The sequence below is a fragment of the Hyla sarda genome, chromosome 8 (genome assembly GCF_029499605.1).
Source record: "Hyla sarda isolate aHylSar1 chromosome 8, aHylSar1.hap1, whole genome shotgun sequence".
NCBI lineage: Eukaryota > Metazoa > Chordata > Amphibia > Anura > Hylidae > Hyla > Hyla sarda.
In genome coordinates, this window is record NC_079196.1 from 168,566,121 (window position 1) to 168,589,522 (window position 23,402).

At 43.9% G+C, this 23,402-nt stretch overlaps 1 pseudogene; it reads right to left on the minus strand.

The window, feature by feature from the left end:
• Positions 1-22,591: 22,591 nt before the first annotated feature.
• Positions 22,592-22,715, minus strand: LOC130290068 (U2 spliceosomal RNA; annotated as a pseudogene).
• Positions 22,716-23,402: the final 687 nt, after the last annotated feature.

Genomic DNA, 23,402 nt, shown 5'->3' on the forward strand with positions numbered 1-23,402 from the left:
TGGTTTGGTCTGCAGTGTGATGATATGTAGTTTTACAGTTTGAGAACCAACAACTACTAGCATTCCATCAACATTTCTTAAATTAAATAAAGAGCCATCATTTCAGACCTGACCAGGTATTTGGTCTCTGTACTGAGTTTGGTTCAGTGTTGTTCCTATGCCTTAAAGAAGACCTCCAGCAGTAACACATAATTGAAAACTTTTCAAAAGGTACTTAAGTGAGAGTCTAAAATACAGATCCCATACATACAAACCCTACACCCCTTAAAGGGGTACTCCAGTGAAAAACATCTTATCCATTATCCAAAGGATAGGGGATAAGATGTCTGACAGCGAGGGTCCCACCGCTAGGGACCCCGCGATCTCCGGGCTGGCAGTGGAAGCTTCCGTGTTTGTGATGTCACGCCATGCCCCCTCCATTCATGTCTATGGGAGTGCGCGTGATGGCTAGAACGTAGCTGTCACGCCTCCTCCCATAGACAATAATGGAGGGGGCATGGCAGCTGTAGTTGCCAGTCATCCAGCATGGAGCAGAATTCGCTCTGTGCATGTATGACTGGGGTGCCACACCCGGAGATCACGGGGGTCCCCAGCGGTGGGACTCCCGCGATCAGACATCTTAAACCATATCCTTCTGATGTTTTTTGCTGGAGTACCCCTTTAATAATCCCTCTTTATGCAGACTTAAGACCCCTTTTATAGAGACACAAGACCCCAATGTATACACACTCCATACCTAACTCACCATTTTTTAGATCTCAAAACACACTCCTCATCTTTACCAAATCCTAACCAGACATCGCCATCCAATGTATACAAATCTCAGACCAGAACTGCAGATCCGCTGAAGTAGTATCAGCTTTGGTATTGTACTATTTTCAAGTTGGTTGCTAAAATATTTCCGATAAACAGATGTTACCATTATCATGTTATGGAAATATAACAATAAACATGTTGCAGTTATAAAATGCTCTAATGCTGTCCTAAGATTCCACTCAACTGTGAAGGTAAAACTGCCCCTTCTACTTTTTTGACACAAGTCCATGGTTGCTGAAGTGAAGGCCATGTGAGAGCTGGAGAGCTTGTGTTATTTTTTTATTTGTACCTAAAATGGCTTCTATCTTGTCCTTGGAAGTCAATGAAGATGCATAATTCATAATCAGTTTTTGGAATTTTCTTGGCATACTGTATCTACTCTCTTTTAGTCACCTGATTTATTTAGTTAGTTAGTTTTCTTATTGTCTATCAAGGACATAAAAAACAAAAGTTCACATTTTTTAAATAGGAAACATGTTATAAAGGCTTTTAAATAGTCATCATGGTCATGGATATATCAGGCCATAAAATCATATTCTCCTTTCTAACCTGATGGAGTACCCCATATTGAGTATGTACAGTACTCTATATAATTGCAAAACAGAATAATTTTTCTTATTTCATTAATTCAGCCGCAAACTCACTATCCTGTTGAATCTCCAACTAACTGAAAGGAACTAAGAGTAGATCTGTTTTCTGAGAAATCGACCATCTGTCCAACAGCAGGGAAGATAAAAAATAGTGGTAAGAAAATGAGCCAGCTTTAACGGACTCCTGTTTAAGATGGCTCCTCGAGGCTTGTTAACTGATCTGGGAACTGCTGTGCCTGATTTTAACTAATTTTTCTTTATTGAAAAGATAGATTGCAAACCTATTGGGACAACTTAGTGATTGCATTTGAAAAGCCTAACAAATTACCTGAGATGCTTAACAGGAAACAATGTAGTTGGGAGAGATGGGCTTTATATGCATGTCTCTATCTTAAAATGTCCCATTAGGACTTTTAAGGAAAATGATTGTCAAATATAATTTAGCAATTAGAGCATGGAAAGGTAAAGACAATTATGACAATGTTCATAGTTTGACATTTTTTATTAGAAAAAGGCTTTTTTCTTTTTTAATGGGTAATTTATGCAGTTGCATTTGCTATAAGACTATTAATAATATTAATGTCAATGAAATGCTATCTGTCACAGCCAAAGGGAAATACAGCACACCAAGAGGCAAATGAACTAAGAAAACTAATTATTTTAGCACTAAAGTAATCAGAATAATAATAACATAGTAAATATCAAGAAAAATTATTTTTCATCCACTCTACCTTGCTCTACATCGGTCACTATACTTTATACTTTAACATTTAGAAGAAAAGGGCCAAACTTTTGTTTGTGTTCTGCGATTGTCTGACCTGCACAAAATTGTGACTGCTAGGATATATATATGATTTGTGAATTAATTCCACAACACTGGCCAGATGAAGCCCGTACTACAAGGGAATTTGGGAAATCATCACTGACATTTTACACAACGGCACTATATTTGAGCCTATGTTTTTCCTAACTTATTTGTAAATGATTTCATTTTCTAAAAAATGACTCCTCATCCCAGAAAAAACGCTCTAAAGTTTTGGCCTCAATATTTCTCCCTTCCTTGCAATCTGCTGTCTACTGCCTATTGTCTTGGTATTTCTGTCTCTAGTAACAGAGAGGCCAAGGGCCAAACACAGGAAGTGGAGACAGGGCACTTGACTCTTGTGTAAATGCCAGTGCACCTACTGCTATAATTTCACATTGCTGCACTGTAATCTCCCTGTCCTTACGCTTCTTAGCAGCAGCAGCAGCTACAGTAACCCCTTCATTGCTGCTGCTGTTTCTTACAATTCTGCTCACACGGCACCTTGTAAACTACAATGCATTAGTATTCCTCTTCTTGCTCCACATGCCATTTATAGTAGTGTACTGTGTAAATCATTCCGCTAGAATACAGTCAGCTTTTTCAGTGCACTTTCAACAGCACTATGAGGGAGATTTATCTAAACCCTTGCAGAGTAAAGGTTGACCAGTTGCCCAATCCAAGAGTTTTTTTATTTTTTCATTTTGAAAAGGGCCTCTGAAAAATAAAATAAGTGATTTTATTGGTTGCTATGGGCAAATGGTCAACTTTTCCTTTACACATTTAGGAAAATCTCCCCCTATGTCAGCACATATGTGTTGTGTAGAGATTGGTTAGGCAACTTAATAAGAAGGTGCCTGCATGTGTAATACTGGCAAACAGCTTACCTCTGGTTACATGTCCTAAAATGGAGAAAGTGAGAAATAGCTGTGCACCATGGAGGGGACATTTAGGGGCTTAATAAGAATAGTGATAGCACTAAAATCCTCTTGTCACCGCTCTGAATGGTAAATATTATCAAACCAGGCAGGGTGTTTTAAAAAATCTCTTGAAAAGAGATGTATGCTTTAACAAAGTTTACACAAATATAATAAAAATGGGAGCACAACCATTTTAATAATCACTACTTTATCCACCATAGATAATGGCATATTTATCCAGACTTTAACTTTATTTTGGATTTTTATAAATGATTTATATTCAATTGGACATTGGCAATCTATTTTTCTAAGTGTTCTAAGAGATTCTGTACCTTGATCTAACAGTAAGTTCATAATTATGGCCAAACCAAAATGTTATATTCTTCCATAGATCCCTCCGCTCCACCCTGTCAAATACCTTAATTGTGTCTAAAGACCGTATGGATCAGAAGCCTTATTAGTCTCATGCAAATTCAAAAAAAACCTTGGCTAGTTTTGAAGTCTGATCTTTTTGGAATACATTTGTTTTACCTATATCTATACCTATAGAACCAGACACCACATATGCTAATCTTAGAACCAAGATTTTAGCATTGTGTTCAACATTACAATAGATTTATAAGATTCCACCAACTTGCCTCTTAATTTTTTTTAGGTAAAGGAAATGTATTACCCCAACAGGTGTGGACCTACTGTGTTAACTACAGGTTTGACTTTGGGACAAACTCAGAAGCAGAGTTTAAGTATACTCTTTGTTTTTCATAATGTATCTTATCCCAGCATGCTTAATCTGTAATTCTGCTATTAGATATTAGCTTACTGCCACAAAAGTGGTCCCAGTAACGTTACAGCACAGAATGATGCTCCAGTAGGTGGTGCTGATCAGCAGCAGAAGATGCTGCCCAGTGAGAGTTAAGCAGCTCAAATGTGCAGTTAATCAAATAGCAGCTGCATTAACCCCTTCATGACCCAGTTAGTTTTGGCCTTCATGACCCAGTCCGTTTTTTCAAATTTGACATGTGTCTCTTTAAACGGGTAGGGGATAGGGGATAAGAATAGGGGTTAAGATGTCAGATCGCGGGGGTCTCTGTGCGTAATGACAGGCAATACAGGTGGCGGAGCAGCGTGATGTCATGGCCCTGCCCCTCGTGACATCACGGCCCACCCCCTTAATGCTAGTCTATGGCAGGGGGCATGACGACAGCCACACCCCCTCCCATAGACTTGTATTGAGGGGGCGGGCCGTGACGTCATGAGGGGCGGGGCCGTGACATACCGATGCTTCGGCCCCTGTACCTGTATTGCCCGTCATTATGCGCAGAGCGAATTCGCTCTGTGCAGTAATGAGAGCGCGGTGCCGCAGCCGCGATCCCAGGGGTCCCCAGCAGCGGGACCCCGGCGATCTGACATTATATCCCCTATCCTTTGAATAGGGGATAAGATGTCTAGGGGCGGAGTACCCCTTTAAGTGGTAATAACTTTGAACTGCTTTTACCTGGCAAAGTGATTGAGAGATAGTTTTTTCGAGACATATTGTACTTTCTATTAGTGGTACATTTTTGTTGATACACAAAGCGATTTTTGTGAAAACCTCTAAAATATTGTAAAAACTGGAAAAAAAATTATTTATCTATGTTTGAAACTCTCTACTTGTAAGAGAAATAGTCATGCCAAATAAATGTAGTTATTAATTCACATCCACAACAAGTTTACTTTATGCTAGCATCATTTGTTAAACATTCTTTTACTTTTTTTACGACATTAGAAAGCTTATATTATTATGTAAATTTTTTTAAATTTTTCTGCAAAAGTTCAAAATCACATCTTTTTTTGGGAAACAATAAAATTTTATATAAACACTTATATATATATATATATATATATATATATATATATATAAAGCAAAATCATCGGTAGTTGCAGTATCTTGTAATACCTTTTTTGTTGGACTAACAAGATTTTGTAGAGACAAGCTTTCGGGATTCCTCCCTTTATCAAGTCATAAGCATGACTTGATAAAGGGAGGAATCCCGAAAGCTTGTCTCTACAAAATCTTGTTAGTCCAACAAAAAAGGTATTACAAGATACTGCAACTACCGATGATTTTGCTTTTTGCATCACTGGACTAATACGGCTACTCCTAACTAATCTATATATATATATATATATATATATATATATATATATATATATATGATACAAGAAAGAAAACGGTGCGCACCTCGTGCAGGTAAACAGGGTAACTTCGTGTATAGATAGTTAGATAAATGGGCCAGCAGGGTGGTCCCTTACCTTACGGTGTTATGCTCAGAGCAGTCACTTTGAAATTAGAGAGGGGGGTCGCAGCATCCAGGTTCCTCTGGGCTCTGGGTAGCAGAGTCCAGTGCATCAATAGAGGAGTGAAGCGGATGATCCGATCACGAAAAAAAAAGGAACATCTGAAGGAGCGCAGACCTCTAAGGGCTAAGTTAAAATGAATGATTTATTATAAAAGATGCAACGCAACATAAAAACAGCGTTTCCAGCCCGTACCGGGCTCTTCCTCAGGCAGTAATAGGAACAGGTAGTTACACGTATACATTTAAAACAGACTTATGTTTTACTTCCGGGTCCGGTATCAGAAACGCCAAACCTGAACCGCACCATAAGATCCAAAGTGAGAGGTGACACTAATGAATATAAATAAAAATAAAAAAAATACAATAAAATTAAGAAGAGAACATTCCTAAACAGGTGGCTATGCTGGGGGAGATGTGTATGAATGAAATTTCAAACATTATCGGTGTTGTTGAGGGACCGGTGGCGCAGGCGCAATGGTGTTAGTTTTCTGAGCGGCTGAAGGTCGGATGTAGAGAATCATAGTTGGCGCATGCGCAGCAGTGTGAGTGAATAACCTAAAAGCTGGACTTGTATGGTGCTTCTATATCGGTAAAGACAGTTGGTAAGTTTCATCCAATTACTTCTTTTACTTCATTTAACCCATGATCAAATGGAGTGGCTGTGAGGTTTATAAAAGTGTACATTTTTGAATACATTATTTATTCTCCATGAACTTCACAGCACAACCAACTATTTTCTCTTTTTCCTTAACACTTTAAGAAAAGCCTTCAAAGAGTCCCATACTGTTAATGTGTTTGTTGATCCTTTATTTACGGCCAATAATTTATAATCTCCTTCCTGATTTTTTCCTTGCTGTCTATAATGTCCAGGCAAAGCCTTCAATACTGGAACATGGTCAGACAGCTTTCTGCGTTTACACTTATATTTATCACTTTTCTCATTGCAGCATTATTATCCAAGACCAGAATGATGTGGATGCTGTTTTATAGGTAATGCTAAAATACAAAAACATCTCTTTCTATGCCTTAAAGGGGTACTTCGCCACAAAAACATCTTATCCCTGTCTAAAGCAAAGGGGATAAGATGTTAGATTGCAGGGGTCCCACCGCTGGGGACCCCCGCGAACTCTGGTGTGGCAACCCCTCATTCGGTGCACAGAGTGAACTCCGCTCCATGCCTGATGACTGGCAATGCGTTGGCCACGCCCCCTCCATTTACTTCTATGGGAGGAGGCGTGACGGCTATGTCATAGCTGTCATGCCTCATCCCAATGACATGAATCACATTTAATGTAAGAATCATAACATCTATTTATATATATAAAAAAAAATGTGTCAAAACATTCCCACCATCTGTTCCCCATGCAGACCCTATGGCAGTTTATACCCTGGGACTAACATGTTTTAAAAAATATTTTCCAGTTACAGGTACTGTATGTTTTAGCTGGGTAATTGGCTCCATAATTTGGAGAAGAGGTAATATCATAAGAAATGTTCTGTTGGCAGGTAAAATCAGGCTTAGTTTCCAGCCAATAGCTAAAGTATTAACTGGGTCTTAACTAGGTGTTATAATTTTGCTTCATCATACATTGCCTAGGTAACTACTAGTGTTGCTCGCGAATATTCGCAATTCGAATATTATTCGCGAATATCGCATATTCGCGAATTCGCGAATTTCGCGAATATAGCGCTATATATTCGTAATTACGAATATTCGTTTTTTTTTTTTTTTTTTTTTTTTTTTTTTCTTCACAGTACACATCACAGTGATCATCCCTCTCTGCTTCCAGCTTGTGTGGTGTAAAGAAGGCTGTAATACTACTGTGTGAGACTGGCGTGCGAAAATTAGTATATGCTAATTTTCGCATATGCGAATTTCCACATATGTTAATTTTCGCATGCGCGTATTTTCGCATATGCGAAAATAAAACGAGGATATAACGAATATGCGAATATTCGCGAATATATGACGAATATTCGTCCATATATTCGCGAATATTCGCGAATTCGAATATGGCCTATGCCGCTCAACACTAGTAACTACTTTAGGTATGAATAAATAAGACACTGTCCTGTGCTAAGGTAAGTTTCTTTATTTATGCCAGCTCTTGCTACAACAATGTGATAAACGTGTTGTCCATGGAGCATAAGAGATCTTACCTGTTTTGCTCTCAAGCGTATTAGAATTATATCTTCTGAGACAACAGGGAGTGGATGGCAGTTGTGATCATCACAGGATGATCATTAGGAATGAGCGAATCAAATCTGACAAATCCAAATTCGTTACGAATTTCAGGGAAAATTCGCTTTGCAACAAATCTGAATATTGTCACGATTCGATCACACAAATCGCTTCATTAAACTCCATTTAGTGCGGTCCAGGCTCCAGGGCATCTAAAATGGCAGATCCACATGTGAGGACATGGGGCAAGGAACTCCGGGAAGGCAGGAACAAGGGACGGTGGTATGACCCTGAATCACATGCAGCATGCAGCCTATCAGCAGCCAACCACCCCTGTGATGTCACAGCCCTATATAATCGGCAGCCATCTTGCGGCCAGTCACATTAGCATTTTATTTCAGAGAGAGCATTTCACTGCAGGGAAACATAAAGCATTGTGTGCGTTGCACAGAAAAACAGCTTCACAGCAGTGATTCACCACAAGCCCAAATCACTGCATAAAAACAATGACAGAGAAAGAGAGATAGGAAGAGAGAGAGAAAGTACAATTTTGGGTGTAATACACAGCAACTCTAAAGCTTACAGGTGCCAGTTAGGCAGAGCAGTAAGATCCATTGTCACCTGTTATTAGTGCCTAATAGTACTGTACTGGGTTCTACTACACAGCGATTCTGTACTGCTGCAGTTGGGTGTACAACAACTGTAAAGCTAAAAGGGGCCAGTTAGGGTGAGCAAGAAAAGCCATAGTCACCTGATTACAGTGCCTAGTACAGGTTGCGTAGCAGAGCTTATTGTCGTTTCATAAGTGTAATCTGTGTACGTTTTTTTTTCCGTAAAAAAACAAATTTTGACGTAGTTATTGTTAAAGGCCAGCCACGCCTACACCCTTGTTTCTGTGGCCTTATACAGTTTTAAGCTGAGCGTATTGTCCAGCTCTCATAAGTGTAAACAGTAAGTACACCTACGTGGCGTACATTTTTTTTTCCTAAAAAACTTAACTTGGCCTAGTTACTGTAAAAGGTCAGCCAAAGCTACACCCTTGTTTCTGTAGCCTTATACAGTTTTAAAATGAGCGTATTGTCCAGCTCTCATAAGTGTAAACAGTATGGACACCTACGAGGTGTACATTTTTTCCCCTGAAAAACTAATTTGGGCCTAGTTACTGTGAAAGGCAAGCCAAAGCTACACCCTTGTTTCTGTAGCCTTATGCAGTTTTAAGCTGAGCGTATTGTCCAGCTCTCATAAGTGTAAAGTGGAGGTACACCTGCGTGATGTATGTTTTTTTTCCTGAAAAACTAATTTGGGCCTAGTTACTGTGAAAGGCCAGTCAAAGCTACACCCTTGTTTCTGTAGCCTTATACAGTTTGTACTTTAGCACATAGTCATCCTCTCATAAGCTTGTGGTTACATTTTTTTTTCCTGACAAAACTAATTTGGGCCTAGTTACTGTGAAAGGTTAACAAAAGCTACACCCTTGTTTCTGTAGCTTTATACGGATTTAAGCTGAGCAATACATCCAGCTCTCTTAAGTGTAAACAGTACATACACCTACGTGGTGTACATTTTTTTTTTCCCTGAAAAACTAATTTGGACCTAGTTACTGTGAAAGGCCAGCCAAAGCTACACCCTTGTTTCTGTAGCCTTATACAGTTATAAGCTGAGCGTATTGTCCAGCTCTCATAAGTGTAAACTGTAGGTACACCTATGTGTTGTACGTTTTTTTCCTGAAATGCTGATTTTGGCCTAGTTACTGTGAAAGGCCATCAAAGGTACCCATTTGTTTCTGTAGCCTTATACAGTTTGTAGTTTAGCGCACAGTCCTCCTCTCATAAGTTTGTGGTGTACATTTTTTTTTCATGAAAAACAAATTTTGGCCTAGTTACTGTGAAAGATTAGCCAAAGCTTTACCTTTCTTTCTGTAGCCTTATACAGTTTTAAGAGGAGCATATTGTCCAGCTCTCATAAGTATAAACAGTACGTACAACTACGTGGTGTACATAATTTTTTTTCCCAAAAAACTAATTTGGGCCTAGTTACTGTGAAAGGCCAGCCAAAGCCACATCCTTGTTTCTGTAGCCTTATACAGTTTTAAGCTGAGCGTATTGTCCAGCTCTCATAAGTGTAAAGTGTAGGTACACCTACATGGTGTACGTTTTTTTTTTTCCTGAAAAAATAATTTGGGCCTAGTTACTCTGAAAGGCCAGCCAAAGCTACACCCTTGTTTCTGGAGCCTTATTCAATTTGTAGTAGAGCGCATAGTCCTCCTCTCTTAATTGTAAACTGTAGGTACACCTACGTGTTGTACGTTCTTTTTCCTGAAAAACTGATTTTGGCCTAGTTACTGTGAAAGGCCAGCCAAAGGTACCCATTTGTTTATGTAGCCTTATATAGTTTGTAGTGGAGTGCATAGTACTCCTCTCATAAGTGTAAACTGTACGTACACCTATGTGGTGTCCTTTATATATTTTCACTTGTTTCTGTAGTCTAATACAGTTTTAAGGGTAGTGAAGCATATTGTCCTCCTCTCATAAGTGTAACACATATGCACTCAGCTGGTGTATAAGTATGCCAGGCAGGGAAGTTCCAGGATGTGCACAGAGGAGTGGCAGAGGCCTAAATTCATCAGGCAGAGGTTGCAGCAGACAAGGGATGAGTAGCAGCAGGAGCCACAGAGAGTGGCTTGAGCTCTCGGTATCAACAAGCGATCGTGTCTCGACCAGCAACCCATCTGCCATCATTGATTGGTTAGATCAGTCATCCACTTCTTCAAAAGTGACATCTAACACCCCTAGTCAACAGTCGGTGGGTTCCTCAGACACAACCCTCAGTTGGCATGGCCTGGGAGCAGTCCCTGTACTCCCATTGCCTCTCTCCTATGCTGTTCCCTCCCCCACAGAAGTATTGTATGCTGTGGGTTCAGCTCCACTATTTAGTGAGGACGAACTACTAAAGGACAGTCAGCAGCTACTGCCCAGCCAAGAAATGGAGGAGACATCCGCGGTTTCCTCTGCTGGGCGGGCAAGTAGTGATGAGGAGAGTTGGAGGTGGTGTTGCGAGCTTTCAGGCTCATGAAGCAAACACTGTTGAGGAACCTGAAGAACCTGTCCAAGAGACAACAGTATGCAACCACTCATTCGACGGCATAGAAGCTATATGTGCTCCTCTCCAAGTTGGTGATGCTGAAGTCCCTTCCTTTTCAAGTAGTGGACTCTGCACCTTTCAGAGAACTGATGGCTTGTGCCCAGCCAAGGTGGAGAGTCCTAGCTGTCATTTCTTTGCGAAAAAGGCAGTACCAGCCCTGCACAATTTTGTGGAAGGTGGGCCACTCCTTGAGCCTATCAATGTGTACCAAAGTGCACAGCAGCGCCGACATGTGGATCTGTAACTATGCATGTCCTTTATGGACCACTGGGTAAACGTGGTTCCTGCACAGCCACAACAGCAACTTGGACAGGTCACATCTCTTTTGCCTCCACACTCTCAGGCCATGTATCCTGTGACAGTGTGCAACTCTGCCTTCTCATCCTTCACCATGTCCTTAGTCTCCACTGCACAGACAAGTCTCAGTGCCCCTTCAGCATACCATGTGTACAGGGCACGGCGGTGTCACGCTGTTCTTCACATGGTTTGCCTTGGCAAACAGAGTCATGGAGGGGAGGAACTGCTAAAAGTCATTAATCAAGAAATCAAATCATGGCTTGCTCCATGAAAACTGGAATTGGAAACCATGGTGACCGACAACAGAAAGAACATCTTGACTGCCCTGAGACAAGGTAGCCTGAGCCATGCAACCTACAAACACTGCCATTTCCCAGGGTTTTTAGGTGGAAATTGGGAGAGCTTCCTGTGTGTGGCCACCTTTTTTAGGCCGAGTAACACTTGCCAAGAAGGGAATTAATAACGTGAGAGAAGGGCCTTACAGGGGAAGTTTTTACCCCCACCTTTTACCCCCACCTGCTGCAATGGACAATACGTTGTTCCTTTCCTTTTCAAGGAAAGTGTTACTCGTCTTAAAGAGGGCGGTCCCACACAGGAACCTCTCCCTATTTCCACCTAAAAACCCTGGGAAATTGAGGTTTTTGTAGGTGGAAATAGGGAGAGGTTCCTGTGTGGGGCCGGCCTTTTAGGGTGAGGAACTCTTGCCAAAAACAGAATTAATAGTGCAAGAGTAGGGTCTTACAGGGGAAGTTTTTACCCCCACGGTTACAATATTTATTAATGACCTTGTAGAGGGATTGATTAGTAAAGTAGCAATCTTTGCTGATGATTCAAAACTCTGTAAAGCGGTAAACACTATAGAGGACAGTGCACTGTTACAAATAGATCTGGATAGGTTGGAGGTTTGGGCTGGGAAGTGACAGATAAGGTTCAACACTGATAAATGTAAGGTTATGCACATGTGGAAGAAAAATCCAGGCTGGGATTATGTATTAAATGGGAGTACACTGACGTGGAAAAGAACTTAGGAGTCTTAGTTAACAGTACATTTAGCTGTAGTGACCAGCTGCCAAGGCAAATAAAATTATGGGATGCCTCAATAGGGGCATAGATGCCCACGACAAGGAAATAATTCTACTGCTGTGTACAGTACTGGGCACCAGTGTACAAGAAAGATATAGTGGAGCTGGAGAAGGTTCAAAGATGGGCAACCAGAGTAACGTGGAATGGGAGTACTACAGTACCCAGAAAGATTACCAGAATTGGGGTTATTTAGTTTAGAAAAAAGGAGGCTTAGGGGCGACCTAATAACTATGTAGAAATATATCAGGGGACCGTACAGAGATCTCTCCATAATCGATTTATACCCAGGACTGTATCTATAACAAGGGGACATCCTCTACGTCTTGAGGAAAGAAGGTTTCTAGACCAGCACAGACGAGGGTTCTTTACTGTAAGAGCAGTGAGAATGCGGAATTCTCTCCCAGAGGAGGTGGTCATGGTGAACTCTTTAAAAGAGTTCAAAAGGGGTCTGGGTGCATTTTTGGAGTAATAACTGTTACGCCGAGCGCTCCGGGTCCCCGCTCCTCCCCGGAGCGCTCGCAGCATCCTCTCATTCGCAGCGCCCCGGTCAGACCTGCTGACCGGGTGCGCTGCAATATCACTTCCAGCCGGGCTGCGATTCGCGACACAGGAGGCGCCCGCTCGCGATGCGCATCCCGGCTCCCGTACCTGACCCGTTCCCCGTCTGTCTTGTCCCGGCGCGCGCGGCCCCGCTCCTTAGGGCGCGCGCGCGCCGGGTCTCTGCAATTTAAAGGGCCACTGCGCCACTGATTGGCGCAGCAGGCCTAATCAGTGTGTTCACCTGTGCACTCCCTACTTATACCTCACTTCCCCTGCACTCCCTCGCCGGATCTTGTTGCCATTGTGCCAGTGAAAGCGTTTCCTTGTGTGTTCCTAGCCTGTGTTCCAGACCTCCTGCCGTTGCCCCTGACTACGATCCTTGCTGCCTGCCCTGACCTTCTGCTACGCCCGACCTTGCTCTTGTCTCCTCCCTTGTACCGCGCTTATCTTCAGCAGTCAGAGAGGTTGAGCCGTTGCTGGTGGATACGACCTGGTTGCTACCGCCGCTGCAAGACCATCCCGCTTTGCGGCGGGCTCTGGTGAATACCAGTAGCAACTTAGAACCGGTCCACCAACACGGTCCACGCCAATCCCTCTCTGGCACAGAGGATCCACCTCCAGCCAGCCGAATCGTGACAATAACATCGCTGGTTATGTATGCTAGATTTATAGGGACAGAACGTTGATCCAGGGATTTATTCTGACTGCCTTATTTGGAGTCATGAAGGAATTTTTACCTCTAGTATGAAGGTTTTTTATGCCTTCCTCTGGATCAACTCAGTAGGGACTCATTAGGGACATAGGTTGAACTTGATGGTATTTTTTCAACATTATGAACTATGTTACTAAGTTTCTATGTTCCCTTCTACCTTTTAGTGGTCTTTGCATCACATCAATACTTGGTGGTGTAGGTGACGCATGGTGTTTTTGCACACCTTTCCTTTTGTTAAATAAAAAAAAAATTGGGGTACATATATTTTATCCTAAGAAGATTATTAAAAGTTAAGTTTTACGTAATGCATATACTTGTGCTGTGCACATTAACACTTTTTACAAAAGGGACTGTTTTCTTCTGCCTACCTGCCTCAGCTACTATTCTGATCCTGCCACCCACCTGATGCCACACATCTGATGCCAAGTTCTACTTTTATTACCCACTTTTGTCACCGGGTACTGGTATTGCCAACCACCGCCCCACTCTGTCACCGGGTCACTTTCGACTCCTGATGCTGCTGATGCCACCTCCAGGCTGTCTCATTCTGCCACCATATGTTTTCCTCATGCTGATGCAGGCTCCAGTCTGTCTCATTCTGCCACCATATGTTCTTCTCAAGCTGATACCAGCTCCAGGATGTCTTATTCTGCCACCATATGTTCTCCTCAAGCTGATGCCAGCTCCAGGCGGTCTCTTTCTGTCACCATATGTTCTCCTCATTCTGATGCCAGATCCAGGCTGTGCCATTCTGATACCATATGTTCTCCTCATGCTGATGCCAGCTCCAGGCTGTCTCATTCTGCCACCATATGTTCTCCTCATGCTGATGCCAGCTCCCGGTTGTCTCATTCTGCCCCCATATGTTCTCCTCATGCTGATGCCGGCTTCAGGCTGTTTCATTCTTCCACCAAATGTTCTCCTCATGCTGATGTCAGCTTCAGGCTGTCTCATTCTACCACCATAGGTTCTCCTCATGCTGATGCCAGCACCAGGCTCTCCAGGCTAATCGGACAACGCTGCTTGTCACGGAGGTCCAGAATTCGTCCTACTCGCAGGTACTTTCTTCTACTTCTCTGTGATCCTATCATTACTATCTTACAACTCCTCTACTCTTCCTTGTCCCCCCTACCCTCCATCCTTTTCGCTTCCTCCTCTCTTTTTCCCCTTTTTCCTTTCCTTCTCCCTCTATATGCCGTCTGTATCCTTACCTCTTGGTCTTTGATTACAGTACACCTGTATACCTGATACCTACCTAGGCTCTTATCATCAGTCATTGATATACCTTATTTGACACATCCTTAGATGAGCCCCCCAACACTTGTTCCAGTATAGATAGCAATATTGTACTTACTCCTTCAACTGGTTGCACCTAGTCTTTGCTATTGTCTCCTGTCTATGGCTTAGGAATGAGGTTCTGTCGAGATGATGCTACCACACCATAACATTGGTTGCATTAATCGACTATTAGTGCTGATTTAACTTGTGAGTCTTCTACTCCTTTCTCTTAATCTATTTTGAATTCTTATTGTTGTATGTAAACTTTAAAAAAAAATTGAATAAACTTTGACTTTGAAAAAAAACACAAAATGTTTTGTTACTTTTGGGGGCTTCCGTTTCTACGCAGTGTTTTTTTTTTTTTTTGTAAAATTACACCTTATATTTATTTTGTAGGTCCATACAATTAAAATGATACCCGACTTATATAGGTTTGATTTTATATTACTATTACACCTTTTTGCATGCAAATTAGTACAATGTCCTCTTCTGACCCCTATAACTTTTTTTTATTTTCTGCATATGGAGTGGTGTGAGGGCTTATTTGGATTGGTATGAGGGCTGAAGTTTTTACCGGTACCATTTTAGTTTTGAGGGGGCTTTTCTATTTCTTTTTTTTACATTTTTTAGGGTATACAAAGTGACCAAAATTTACGCAATTTTGGAATTTGGAATGTTTTTTATGTGTACGCCATTGACCGTGCAGTTTAATTAACATTATATTTTTATAGTTCGGACATTTACGCACGCGGCCATACCACATATTTATTTTCGTTTACATATTTTTTTTAAATGGGAAAAGGGGGGTGATTCAAAATGTTATTAGGGAAAGGGTTAAATCACATTTATTAACTTTTTTTTCAAATTTTTTTTTACACATTTATAGCCCGTATACGGGACTATAACATGCAATCTTCTGATTGCAGACACTGATCAATGCTCTGCCTGAGCATAGCATAGATCAGTGTTATCGGTGCTCTGCTGTTCCAGCCTGGATCTCAGGCATGGAGCAATAGATCGCCGATCAGACGATGAGGAGGAAGGTTGTGACCATCCTCACGGTTTTACCTTGGTGATTCCGATCAGACCGACTGAGATGCCGGGAAGCATTTTCTTTCATTTTAGATGCGGCGATCAAGTTTGATCACCGCATCTAAGGGGTTAATAATGGTCCCAGTGGCAGGCCCCCGGGGATAAGATGTCTGTGGCTGGAATACCCCTTTAGTATAACTATCATAACCCTCTAATAATCTCTCTTATTCACATTATAAAAATATGTACACTGTATATCAGGGGTTAATGTTTCACGTAAAAAACTTTGAATACCAAATGTTATTATGGAAATATGTAATTAAAAATATCTAATAATAAGAAATACAATGATGCTTTTTGTCCCTTCAAGTTAAGTCCAAGCTATGCAGAGACATTTGAAAATTACCTGGCATTTATATTTTCCCTTGCGAGCACAGTGCTATATCTGCTAATGGCCATTTCCCATATGGCAAGTCACAGCAGTACTTCTTCACAAGTTATGATCCCTACATACAACCATCCAGCAGTACTCAGAATTTCTGCTAAGGCAGCAACACTTTGCCAACTAATTTAATATTACAGATTAATGTAAAATGCCCATAGCTCTAAATCCCCCTCATTTATCCTGTACATTAAACTCATGACAGAAAGAAACCCTCAGCAGTCAGCACTCTCTATTTTATATAAGATATATCTATCTCCCGCACACACTTCACTTTAATTACTGTATATATTTTTAAACCTTGTGAAAAATAATTATGTAATGCATCCGCTCTCACTCAGACTTACCCTCTCGTCCCCCCCATTCTATTCCTGATCATATATTAATTGGCATTACTGTAAGACACAGGTTTGTAACACTTAGAAAATGATCTATTTACTGTATATTGTATGTATATTTTTCATAAACTTACAGATGAGTAGTTTGGATTCTATTTAATGATTTAACCAAACTGAATTATCCTGATCCAAGTCATATTTATTTGGACCCTGGAAGTTCCCATACTGGTTAAGATTAGTGGTGCTGAGTTTTTTGTTTGTTTGTTTGATTTCTTGTTGAAAAAGAGTGTCTTCAAATTGCTGCAAAACCCCCAATTCTTCTGTGCGGTTCTTAACCATGGGGAAAACCATGCAACACAATCGCTCATCTAGTTTATCCTAAAGTTGAGGCCGCATGAGCGCTATATGCAGTCAAAATGCAGAGCTCATTAGCCACACAGATTATTCGCTAATTACTTTAAAGTGTACCTGTCAATAGCAAAAGACGTTTTATATAATGTAGATAAGACCATTATATGTATATATTTGTAATATAAACTGGTTAAAAATGTGTACATTTTGTCCTTGCAGATAATGCCTTTGTGTCCCTGTAAAGAGACCAAATACAGGAAGTGTACTCTGTGCAGTGAGGACAAGCAGGGCTCTCTACACTAAGGACAAGCAGGGCTCTGTACACTGAGGACAAGCAGGGCTCTGTACACTGAGGATAAGCAGGGCTGTGCACACTGAGGACAAGCGGTGCTCTGTACACCAAGGACAAGCAGGACTGTGTACACTGAGAACAAGCAGGGCTCTGTACACTGAGGACAAGCAGGGCTCTGTACACTGAGGACAAGCAGGGCTCTGTACACAGGACAAGCAGGGCTATGTACACTGAGGACAAGCAGTGCTCTGTACACTAAGGACAAGCAGGACTCTGTACACTGAGGACAATCAGGGCTCTGTACACTGAGGACAAGCAGGGCTCTCTACACTGAGGACAAGCGGGGCTCTGTACACTGAGGACAAGCAGGGCTCTGTACACTGAGGACAAGCAGGGCTCTGTACACTAAGGACAAGCAGGACTCTGTACACTGAGGACAAGCAGGGCCCTGTGCAGTGAGCACAAGCAGGGCTGTGCACACTGAGGACAAGCGGGGCTCTGTACACTGAGGACAAGCAGGGCTCTGTACACCAAGGACAAGCAGGACTCTGTTCACTGAGGACAAGCAGGGCTCTGTACACTAAGGACAAGCAGGGCTCTGTATACAGGACAAGCAGGGCTCTGTACACTAAGGATAAGCAGGACTCTGTACACTGAGGACAAGCAGGGCTCTGTACACTGAGGACAAGCAGGGCTCTGTACACTGAGGACAAGCAGAGCTCTGTACACTGAGGACAAGCAGGGCTGTGTGCAGTGAGGACAAGCAGGGCTCTGTACACTGAGGACAAGCAGGGCCCTGTACGGTTAGGACAAGCAGGGCTCTGTACACTGAGTACAAGCGGGGCTCTGTACACTGATGACAAGCAGGGCTGTGTGCACTGAGGACAAGCAGGGCCCTGTGCAGTGAGGACAAGCAGGGCTCTGTACACTGAGGACAAGCGGGGCTCTGTACACTGATGACAAGCAGGGCCCTGTGCAGTGAGGACAAGCAGGGCTCTGTACACTGACGACAAGCGTGGCTCAGTACACTATGAACAAGCAGGGCTCTGTACACTAAGGACAAGCAGGGCTCTGTACACTGAGGACAAGCGTGGCTCTGTTCACTGAGGACAAGCAGGGCCCTGTGCAGTGAGTACAAGCAGGGCTCTGTACACTGAGGACAAGCAGGGCTCTGTACACTGAGGACAAGCAGGGCTCTGTACACTAAGGACAAGCAGGACTCTGTACACTGAGGACAAGCAGGGCCCTGTGCAGTGAGCACAAGCAGGGCTGTGCACACTGAGGACAAGCGGGGCTCTGTACACTGAGGACAAGCAGGGCTCTGTACACCAAGGACAAGCAGGACTCTGTTCACTGAGGACAAGCAGGGCTCTGTACACTGAGGACAAGCAGGGCTCTGTATACAGGACAAGCAGGGCTCTGTACACTAAGGATAAGCAGGACTCTGTACACTGAGGACAAGCAGGGCTCTGTACACTGAGGACAAGCAGGGCTCTGTACACTGAGGACAAGCAGAGCTCTGTACACTGAGGACAAGCAGAGCTGTGTGCAGTGAGGACAAGCAGGGCTCTGTACACTGAGGACAAGCAGGGCCCTGTACGGTTAGGACAAGCAGGGCTCTGTACACTGAGTACAAGCGGGGCTCTGTACACTGATGACAAGCAGGGCTGTGTGCACTGAGGACAAGCAGGGCCCTGTGCAGTGAGGACAAGCAGGGCTCTGTACACTGAGGACAAGCGAGGCTCTGTACACTGATGACAAGCAGGGCCCTGTGCAGTGAGGACAAGCAGGGCTCTGTACACTGACGACAAGCGTGGCTCAGTACACTATGAACAAGCAGGGCTCTGTACACTAAGGACAAGCAGGGCTCTGTACACTGAGAACAAGCGTGGCTCTGTTCACTGAGGACAAGCAGGGCCCTGTGCAGTGAGTACAAGCAGGGCTCTGTACACTGAGGACAAGCAGGGCTCTGTACACCAAGGACAAGCAGGACTCTGTTCACTGAGGACAAGCAGGGCTCTGTACACTGAGGACAAGCAGGGCTCTGTGCAGTGAGGATAAGCAGGGCTCTGTACACTGAGGACAAGCGGGGCTCTGTACACTGAGGACAAGCAGGGCTCTGTACACTGCAGACAAGCAGGACTCTGTACACTGAGGACAAGCAGGGCTCTGTACACTGAGGACAAGCAGTGATCTGTACACTGAGGAGAACAAGGGGACAGTAAGGCAAATTCAGGGTTCATGTGATGAGTGGGAGCATGGAGGGGGATTTGGGGGAGTGAAGGGAGGAAAGGGAGGATTGGAGGAAGAAGTAAGGAGAAGAAGGAGAAGAGGAGGGTTGTGAAGGGGGGGGGGAGGGATTTCCAAGCCAGCGTATTTAACCATCGAGACACTAAACACTTTTATGTTGATAAGGGTGGTTCTGTACACTAAGGACAAGCAGGACTCTGTACACTGAGGACAAGCAGGGCCCTGTGGAGTGAGCACAAGCAGGGCTGTGCACACTGAGGACAAGCGGGGCTCTGTACACTGAGGACAAGCAGGGCTCTGTACACCAAGGACAAGCAGGACTCTGTTCACTGAGGACAAGCAGGGCTCTGTACACTGAGGACAAGCAGGGCTCTGTATACAGGACAAGCAGGGCTCTGTGCACTGAGGACAAGCAGGGCTCTGTACACTGAGGACAAGCAGGCTCTTTACACTGAGGACAAGCAGGGCCCTGTGCAGTGAGGACAAGCAGGGCTCTGTACACTGAGGACAAGCAGGGCTCTGTACACTAAGGATAAGCAGGACTCTGTACACTGAGGACAAGCAGGGCTCTGTACACTGAGGACAAGCAGGGCTCTGTACACTGAGGACAAGCAGAGCTCTGTACGCTGAGGACAAGAAGGGCTGTGTGCAGTGAGGACAAGTAGGGCTCTGTACACTGAGGACAAGCAGGGCCCTGTGCAGTTAGGACAAGCAGGGCTCTGTACACTGAGTACAAGTGGGGCTCTGTACACTGATGACAAGCAGGGCTGTGTGCACTGAGGACAAGCAGGGCCCTGTGCAGTGAGGACAAGCAGGGCTCTGTACACTGAGGACAAGCGGGGCTCTGTACACTGATGACAAGCAGGGCCCTGTGCAGTGAGGACAAGCAGGGCTCTGTACACTGAGGACAAGCGTGGCTCAGTACACTATGAACAAGCAGGGCTCTGTACACTGAGGACAAGCAGGGCCCTGTGCAGTGAGCACAAGCAGGGCTGTGCACACTGAGGACAAGCGGGGCTCTGTACACTGAGAACAAGCGTGGCTCTGTGCACTGAGGACAAGCAGGGCCCTGTGCAGTGAGTACAAGCAGGGCTCTGTACACTGAGGACAAGCGGGGCTCTGTACACTGAGGACAAGCAGGGCTCTGTGCAGTGAGGATAAGCGGGGCTCTGTACACTGAGGACAAGCGGGGCTCTGTACAATGAGGACAAGCAGGGCTCTGTACACTGCAGACAAGCAGGACTCTGTACACTGAGGACAAGCAGGGCTCTGTACACTGAGGACAAGCAGGGATCTGTACACTGAGGAGAACAAGGGGACAGTAAGGCAAATTCAGGGTTCATGTGATGAGTGGGAGCATGGAGGGGGATTTGGGGGAGTGAAGGGAGGAAAGGGAGGATTAGAGGAAGAAGTAAGGAGAAGAAGGAGAAGAGGAGGGTTGTGAAGGGGGGGGGGAGGGATTTCCAAGCCAGCGTATTTAACCATTGAGACACTAAACACTTTTATGTTGATAAGGGTGGTTCACGCAACGTTTTGACCATACGACCTGGCCTGTATCTCATTTATTTGAATGAGCCGACCGGTGTCAGATAAAGACTCTGGTCGGCTCATTTCCCCCCCCCCCCCCCCGTATCCGGTTTTGTGACCGGACCTAAAACCGCGGTATACCACATTTTCACTCCCTCCAGCCGGATCCGGTGACCGTATGTTGAAAGCATAGTGTGAACCCACCCTCACTCAAGACTGGGCCAAATGTTGACCTTTCAATAAGACAATGACCCTAAGCAGAGTTTATTGAATTAAATTCAGTGAACCTAAGTTAGGTTTTCAGTGAGTTTTGCAAACACATTTTTTAACCCCTTAAGGACCAAGCCCATTTTCACCTTAAGGACCAGAGCGTTTTTTGCACATCTGACCACTGTCACTTTAAAGGGGTATTCCGGACAAAAACATTTTATTCCCCCTCCAGGTTTCCGGGACTGGGGACATGATGTCACACCACGCCCCCTCCATTCATGTTTATGGGAGGGGGCGTGATGGCCGCCATGCCCCCTCCCATAGACATGAATGGAGGAGGCGTGGCATGACGTCAAGTCCCCAGTCCTGAGAACACGGAGGTTTCTGAAACTGGAAACGCAGCTCCCGCATAAAATGCGGGTGCTGCAGGGAGATCGCGGGGGATCCTAGCGGCGGGGCCCCGTGATCAGACATCTTATCCCCTATCCTTTGGATAGGGGATAAAATGTTTTTGCCCGGAATATCCCTTTAAGCATTAATAACTCTGGGATGCTTTTATTTTTCATTCTGATTCCGAGATTGTTTTTTCGTGACATATTCTACTTTATGTTAGTGGTAAATTTTCGTTGATACTTGCATCATTTCCAAAATGGGGTCGCATGGGGGGGGGGGGGTCCATTGTTCTGGCACTATGGCAGCTTTGTAAACACACGTGGCCTTCAATTCCGGACAAATTTTCTCTCCAAAAGCCCAATGGCGTTCCTTCTCTTCTGAGCATTGTAGTGCACCTGCAGAGCACTTTACATCCACATATGGTGTACGTTCTTACTCAGAAGATATGGGGTTACAAATTTTGGGGGGCTTTTTTCCTATTTCCCTTGTGAAAATGACAAATTTTGGGTAACACTGGCATTTTAGTGAAAAAATAATTACTAAAAAAATATGCACAAAGGATGCGGTCTATCACAAGCCCTTCTCCGACAGGCCCCCAACAAACCTTACCCTTCACCTCTGGACCAAAAGGTACCTGCAAGGTTCCAGGATCGATGTCCCTTTTCGCCGAAGTTACTAAGGGACCACAAATGCTCCCGGCATCCCCTTAGACCACTAGGGGACACACAACACGCAAATCCTGCTATCCTGTGGACACACAAAGCGCAAAAAAGTGACGCAGTGAACAAACTGAAATAAATAAGTGAATGTGCGCAGGTACACTGCCTGGACATCCGTCCGGATCTATAAAAATTTCTCTGATCCTAGCCAGAAGGTCGGGAATCAAGAGGTGAGTGCCACTAAGGTGAAGAGATCATGGTGCCAGTGCTTCAACTCAGTGAACCAATACACCCAGTGAGTTTCGGCACCTCAGGGTCACCACTCCCCAAGGCACTAAAGCACCTCGGCTCTATACCCTCTCGGCCTCATGGCGGGACCTGGAGGAGACAGGTCACATAGAGCTGGGTGGGCATCAGCCCCGGAACACCTGCTTCTCCATGCAGCCATTCATTCCTACCAGTGGACTACCTGATAAGAACAGATATTACACTTGATCTTAACCAAAAGGCCGAGAAGCAATAAATCAGTTATTCGCCGTGTGTACGGGAGGAAAACTGATAGCAGAACTGATCCCATTCATTTGAATGGGACAGTTTTCATCCGGTATCTCAGTTTGGAAGCCGGATGGTTGGACTTGCACTGACAGGGGAATGCATCTTGCTGTGTTCCCCCATCCAGCAATCACAAATAATGGAGGTCGGTTGCTACACAACTGATGCCAACTGATGCACTTCTGGCATCAGTTGTGGTGAGTTTCACCCAGTTACGACGGAGCCGGATGCAGGATATATGTAACTCAAAAAAAACAAGCTGGTGTGAAATTTATGATATAAAATGGACTTTCACTACTTTGAAAAGATCATGTAAAACATGACATTTACATGACCACATCCACTTTTTCAAAACTGGCTGGTGTAAACCTTAAATCCTTCTCACGTAAAACACTTTGAATAGCTGATGGAAGCTTTTTTGCCTGAATTGTGTTGCAAAATGCAAAATTTTTGACGTTAGGAGTTTTGAATATGAACCCCATTGTTAAATCACGCATTCAAGCATTTCTGTTTTTTTTTTAAGTAACATACAAGTAGGATCAGAACATCTAGTTCTTTCATACCTCTTCTATATCTTCCCACAAAAAGAAAACCAGAAACAGTGCGAGATCTGTGAGTAGAAAGTAAGGCATGGGCAGGGCACAACTTTAGGAAAA